Below are 7,099 nucleotides of genomic sequence, written 5' to 3'. Positions count from 1 at the left end.
CCCTTACCTTAACTTAAATTGCGCTTCTGTCATCGGCGCATTGATGACGTTGTGGTTTTAGTGCCGCGGTTTTGTCGGCGCGCTTTTGTCATGCAAGCATTTGTTGGGTCACGAATTTAAACAAGCAAGCCGTTCCATAGCACAAAATATTAAGCAAATCTGATGCCAGAGAGCAGGAAAATGAAAATAACATAGAGTTTATTAGGGTCCCCCCCGCTTCCATTCAAGGACATGCAGAAAATGTTGCCCAAATACAAGTGCTGAAACACAGCACATCTGCAAAGCGAGGATCATACTGAAAAAAAGCTAGTAAGCACACTCTGCAGACTGCAAGCCTCACTGATTTCAGTGGCTTCACTCAAAGAGAGAATCCAATGAAGAGAACGTATGAGTGCAACACTTCTCTCCTGACCTGAAGGGAATGGGAAATAGGTGACAGGTTATGGATTATGCTGTTCATCATGTTTTTCATGGCCTTTTTACAATTAAGTCTAGGTCAGCGCCCATGGTAAGTCTTAGCATTGCTTGTAGACCACAGTGGTGACTTTATGCCACCAGCCTAAGCAACATATTTTTTTTTCCAGGAGGTGGGGGTGGAAGAGGGCTCCTTGACTTGAAAGGGGTTATTTTGAGTAGGCAAGAGTGCTCAGCGCCTGAGCCCTAAAGCAAAGCCTCAGCCAGCATGGCATCAGTGCAGTTAGAAGACAGGACTCGGTCAGGGTAGATGAAAGTTCAAGGTCTAATTCAGCCAAGAAACTCCTTGGCTGAACAAGGCCTACAAGAAGGTTGTTGTCAGGATAAACATGGGTAGGCAAGGGAGAGAAAAACATGAATTGAGCAGCTTGAAAGATAGGTGTTGATAAAAAGGTTGTTTTTTTAAGTTTAGCTGAGTAAAATCATACCTTATTGTTTGTTTGGTTTCTTCTAACTCTTTTATAAGCTCTGAAATACTAAACAGTTGTATTTATAAGGATTGGGGTGGGGGAGGGGTTCCTTTAACCCTGCTTTACTGCTTTACTGAATTAGCCATATCTGGTTTTGTTGTTGTTGTTAGTTGCAAAGTTGTGTCCAACCCCATGGACAAAGTTCTTCCTGGCCTTCCTGTCCTCTACCATCCTCTGAAGTCTATTTAAACTTACACCTACTGCTTCAGTGACTCCATGCAGCCACCTCATTCTCTGTCGTCCCCTTCTTTTTTGCTCTCAATCTTTCCCAGCTTTAGGCTCTTCTCCAGTGAGTCCTTCCTTCTCATTAGGCGGCCAAAGTCTTTGAGTTTCATCTTCAGGATTTGGCCTTCTAAAGAGCAGTCAGGGTTGATCTCCTCTAAGACTCACCTGGTTGATCTTGATTGCCTTGCAGTCCAAGTGACTCGCAGGAGTCTTCTCCAGCACCAGACTTCAAAGGCCTCCATTCTTTGGCACTCAGTCTTTCTTAAGGTCCAACATATCTGGTTAGGTTAACATAATACTCTGAACTTTGGTTTGTGCCACACTATCTGAATTCCCATAGTTGCTAAGTCACCCACAAGCAAGTAGCATTTTGACTGAGTGTCAAACTTTTTCCAAAATACATTTTCTTCCTCATTTTTACTTAATCCACACACCATAGATTTCAGGTCAGACTATTAGCTTTTGTCAGCTTTTGTGTCTGTGTGTGTCTGTTTTTGGGAGCTGGCATCCTGGAACCCACTTAACTAAAAATAGACCTCACGGAATCCAATGATGTTTTCTCTGGATAGACTGACTTCCATGTGCACAAGAGCATAAGCCAATGTCCTCTTTCACCTTTGTGTTACAAAATGCCCCCAAGTTAGGAAAGTAGAAAATGTGATGTATGCGTGTGTACCCACAGAGACATTCAGATTCCTCACAAGCAATTGCCCAAAATATGTGGGGAGTCTTCTAATACAATCTATCCGTCAGCTTAATTATCTTGCTTTCTCCTTTATTGCATCATCCAGTGCACAGACACTAAGATCTGCTCTGCTCCAGCTTATCGGGGAAAACCGATTGCAAGACTCGGCCTTTGGTCTTGAGGGCGGGCGATGAGGGGGAGTGTTGATGTTAGAAGAAAGCCCTAAGGTTCCTCCCCTCCCCCTCCAGCGAGTAAAACAAATTGTCTTGCTTTCTTCTCCCTTTTTCTTTTTTCCTTTCTTCCTGAACTACATCCTGATGGGCAGCTTCTGAATGAGAGATTACTTTCGTTCCTTGGTGGGATAGGCGCACAACTTTTACTGGTATTTGTTTGGAAGTGCTCTGGATTTGCTCCCACCCAGGAAATAAGACACAGTGCAAATGCATTTTCTTTGGTCTCTGGGCTTTAGGTACCCACCTAAACATACATATTTTATGACAGTGCATTGACTGGGTCAAGTCTTTTTTAAGCCACTTAAAACAACAGTAATATAAATAAATATGTATACTTCAAATCTTCCAACTTCAACAATATGGGTCTTTTTCCATAATCCTTTATCATTTTTCCAATACTTCATTTAAACATAAATAACATTTCTTTTTGCCCTATATTTATTATCCCCTGCTAAATAATATCTTTTAATAGTTTTAAAAATGACTCATTATTCCACCATAACGTCAATGTCCCGAATGGGTAGGGTTGCTAATAACGCCAATTATTAACAATATTTAATCAATCCTGGGAATATATTTTGAACTCGTCATAATTTATATTCCTTACTATTTTAAATTCACAATATACTTTAACAAAGTATTAATGTTATTAATACAATTGCATTATCTATTCCTAAATTCCCACCTATTAATCTTTACTTATTGGGGTTATAACCAATTTATATTGTCTATTAATGTATATACTACTATTTTATCTATATATCAAAGACCAAGACCCCTTCTTGAAATGACAATACTTTCCTCTTTCAAGTATTTTTGCTCCATGGACTCTGTCCCTCTGTGTCGGGAACTCCAAACCTGATTTAAATAAGCAGGACAATTTGCAAGCATTCACTTTCATAACCAATAATCTGTTGTGAAGGTTGTTCTCTGCTGGATTTTGATCTCACCTTTCTAGCCAGTGATAATAGGTGAATATATTTATGAAGGCGGAGATTCAAACAGCACTTAAAATGTGTAAGAACCCTTCCTTGTTCAGTAAAATAGCTAAAGGAGGAGGAAAAACAAGAAGAAAAAGGATGGAAATTATAATTGGTGTTTCAGTCTGCTCTGCATGTGGCAAACATGGAAGATTTTGCTTTTCATAATTTTGAATGCTTTGTGGGGACATTCATGACATTTTTATCATTAAAGTGTGTCTGGTGGATAGCAATTCTTAGGAATCTGATGATTTTTCTGTACAGTAAGGAGAGACCATTTTGACGCCCATCAGATGTTTTGGACTTCAGTCTCCAAAAAGTGGGTTGGTCAATTGTTATGCAGAAAGCAAAAGTCGGGATTGCAAATCCCACCTCTTTTTTTGGTTGTCTTTCCTTCCTGGTTAAGTGGTCAGGTAGATTCTATTTCCAATTAAAGCAACTTTCCCCAATCCACCCTCCAGATGTGTAGGACTTTAACTCCCATCCATCCTGACAAGGTAGCTAATAATGAAAACAGTGGGTATCCTACATAGCTGGAAAGTAAAAGGCAGGGAAGAACTAATTTAAAGCTATAAGTGCCCCTCTCTGCTGCCTTTTTTGACTAGGCTCAACCATTTTCCCCAAGTAGTTTGATGAAACTGCTCAGCAGCATTTTTTAGGAAACTACGGTATCAGAATTTTGGGGGGAAGGGAGCCCCAAGGTGAACATACCCTAAAATTTCCCCAGGGAAAATCCTGAAGGTTTAACCTTAGCTGTATTGAAACAAGAAGCTTGAGCAGGAGAGACAATACTTCTTCTCACAAGATGTTAGCTTGTTTAGTTTCAGTGAATGACTTTAGCATGTTATGTGAACCCAATTCCCTTGGTTATTTAATTATTATTGCCTGAAGTCAGAGAAAGGATTATTTATCAAGATGTTGTGAGAATGCAGATTCAGAGCAGCAAAGTAAGTTGTAGCAAATTTAAACTTTGAGTGGAGGCTTCTGGAAGCCAGAAGTCCCTCATTACCATCAAGTGGCTCCCAGTAGAAATTCAGCACTAGGTTATAGAGACCTTAACCTTCTGTGTGTGCTAGCCTTATTTATCATGACCACATATTCTGAACACAGGCAGTATTGATGGACCAACCTTGCTTTCCCCAGAACCTGGGTCCATATTCCCAAATTCCTTCTTCAAACCATTGCCCTCCAGATAGCTGGCAAAGGATAATGAAACTTGCTTTCCTACATATCTACAGGGCGCTAGGCTTGAGGTAGTGCTCTAGATCAGGGGTCTCCAACCTTGGCAACTTTATGACTTGTGGACTTCAATTCCCAGAACTCCTCAGCCAGCGCATGCAAATACAGGTTTGTTTATTTATTTATTTATTAAATTAATATGCTGGTCTTCTCATTTTCCAAAGCAAACAGATTGGCTGGTTTTAATATTTTTTTTATATATTTAATTCTAAATATAAAAGGCCCTACAGCTTAATATAGACCATGGACCAACATAATTTTCAAATTTTTTAATGAAACAAGCAAATAACTATACCCATTGTCATCAGGGCACTTGTTACCATGTCCAAGAATTTTATAAGATACATCCACAAATTGCAGCTTCCTGCAATAACACCAGTGGAACTGCAAAAAAACTGCGCTACTCGGAACATTGTATATTTTAAGAAGGTACTTGGTTGATACCTAGGACTCTGGCAGCAACCCGTATCAACCATTAACACCAGTCAATGGTATTTGTGATGCCTTTTGAATGTTTAGTTGACTGAGTTTCATGTTTAATGAATTAATAATAATAATAATAATGTTGAGAAGGTTTTAGAGAATGAGAAAGTCAAGATCTTGTGGGACTTCAGAATTCAAACTGACAGGCACTTGGCCCACAACACACCTGACATAACAATAGTTGAAAAGAAAAAAGTATGGTTCATTGACATTGCAATACCTGGTGATGCACGAATTGAAGATAAACAGTAAGAAAAAAATCACAAAATACCGGGACTTGCAAATTGAAGTTGAGAGACTGTGGAAAAAGAAATTGTATGTTGTCCCGATTGTAATTGGAGCCCTTGGAGCAATACCTATAGGGCTACCTCGCTATTTGGAAACTTTAAATTTATCAGACTTGAACATTCTGATTCTACAAAAAACCACCCTACTTGGAACAGCTTATATCCTCCGACGTTACCTTAACAGTTCCTAGGTCCTTGGTTAGGACTCGAGCTGTTGAGCTACCAACCAGCCCCAAAGGCTGTGAAACTCACCAAACATTAAATAATAATAATGATGATGATGATGATGGTGGTGGTGGTGGTGATGATGATGATGGAATGCTTTCCAATAAAATAAAAAATGTTCTTCCCAAGCCATTCCCAAGCCCTCTTTCATTTCCTGCACGCACAAACCAAGTTAAAAGCTGGGGAAAGTTTGTGTTTGTGTGTTTGTGTGTGTTTGTGTGTGTTTGTGTGTGTTTGTGTGTGTTTGTGTGTGTTTGTGTGTGTTTGTGTGTGTTTGTTTGTGTGTGTGTGTGTGAGACAGAGAGAGAGAGAGAGAGAGAGAGACAGAGAGACAGAGACAGAGACAGAGACAGAGACAGAGACAGAGAGACAGAGAGAGAGAGAGACAGAGAGAGATTCTTTCCATTAGCACAACGTGGTGGAGCGCCCTGGGGACGAACCGAGACTGCCAGGTGTTCTTCTGGCCTGATGGGTTTGGTTAACTCTGTGACCTGGTCGCGAAATCCCAATCGCAGCGTCTCTGGGCAAACGAGATACAAAATGTGACTTTGATATGAGAATGCCCTTACGCCCTGCAGGGCTTCCTGGAGCAGACCGGCTTTTGCCCTTTGAAGATGCGCTAAGCCCCCTCCTCCTTTTCTTCTCTCTCTCTCCCCCCTCTTCCTCCTCCGGGCCAGCGCCTAGCCAGATTCCCTGGTTTGCTTTTATGCGTTAACTTTTCACCTTGTCTCGAGCGTCGTGCAAGAGGCGCGCGAGCGAGAGACAGTGGCATCTACACACCCAGGCATGGCGACCTTTCCCGGTTCTCCTCCGGATAAATCAGCTCTGCCCCCTAAAATGGAAATATTTCCCCCCATTTTCCACATACTTAGAACGAGCTGCGGTGTTTCTTGCAAACTGGGGGAGGGGGGATGACTTTTTTACAGGACTTTCTTCAGAGTGGCAGCCGGATTAAAGGGGAGGGGGGAGAAAAACTTTCTTGACGTATGGCAAACCCTCAAATAAATTAAGAGAAGCCTGTTAATGTTCGAAATTCACTTATCGGCTATTTTATTTTATTTTAGTTTTTGTAATTTGGGGCCGAACGCTTCCCTTCCCGCTTCTCTGGGATGGTTCTGGCGAATGATTATTAATAAGCAAATGGTTTTAAAATCTGAAGAAGTGCTTTTAAGAGGGGGGGATCTCCCGCAAGGCTCTAAGCAAGCCCCTCTTTGAAGTGGAGAATAGGCGCTGGCCAACTTTCCCTTCAAAGCAACGAGATGTGGGTTAGGTAGCCTGTCAAGTTCCCTCGTCAAATTCTTTTCCAGAAGTTATTGGGTTTGGGGAAGTTTTCTCCCTCCTTCTGTCTCTCCCAATATCTTCGTTTTCTTTCTTCCTTCCTTCCTTCCTTCCTTCCTTCCTTCCTTCCTTCCTTCCTTCCTTCCTTTCTTCCTTCCTTCCTTTCTTCCTTTCTTTCTTTTTCTTCCTTCTTTCCTTCCTTCCCTATTCCTTCCTTCCTTTCCTCTTCCTTTTCTTTTTCCTTTCTTTCTTTCCTTTCCTCTTCCTTCCTTTCCTCTTCCTTCCTTTCCTTTTCCTTTCTTTCTTTCCTCTTCCTTACTTCCTTTCCACTTCCTTTCTTTCCCCTTCCTTCCTTCTTTTCCTCTTCCTTCCTCCCTTCCTCCCTTCCTCCCTTTCCTATTTCTTCCTTCCTTCCCCCTTTCCTATTTCTTTCTTTCTTTCCTTCCTTTCTTTCCTCCTTCCTTCCTTCCTTCCTTCCTTCCTTCCTTCCTTCCTTCCTTCCTTCCTTTCTATTTATTCA

Source organism: Thamnophis sirtalis, unplaced genomic scaffold, assembly GCF_051295495.1.
Source record: "Thamnophis sirtalis isolate CommonGarterSnake01/CBP01778 unplaced genomic scaffold, rThaSir2_p1.2 scaffold_8, whole genome shotgun sequence".
NCBI classification, from domain to species: domain Eukaryota; kingdom Metazoa; phylum Chordata; class Lepidosauria; order Squamata; family Natricidae; genus Thamnophis; species Thamnophis sirtalis.
This window is presented reverse-complemented; position numbering follows the sequence as displayed.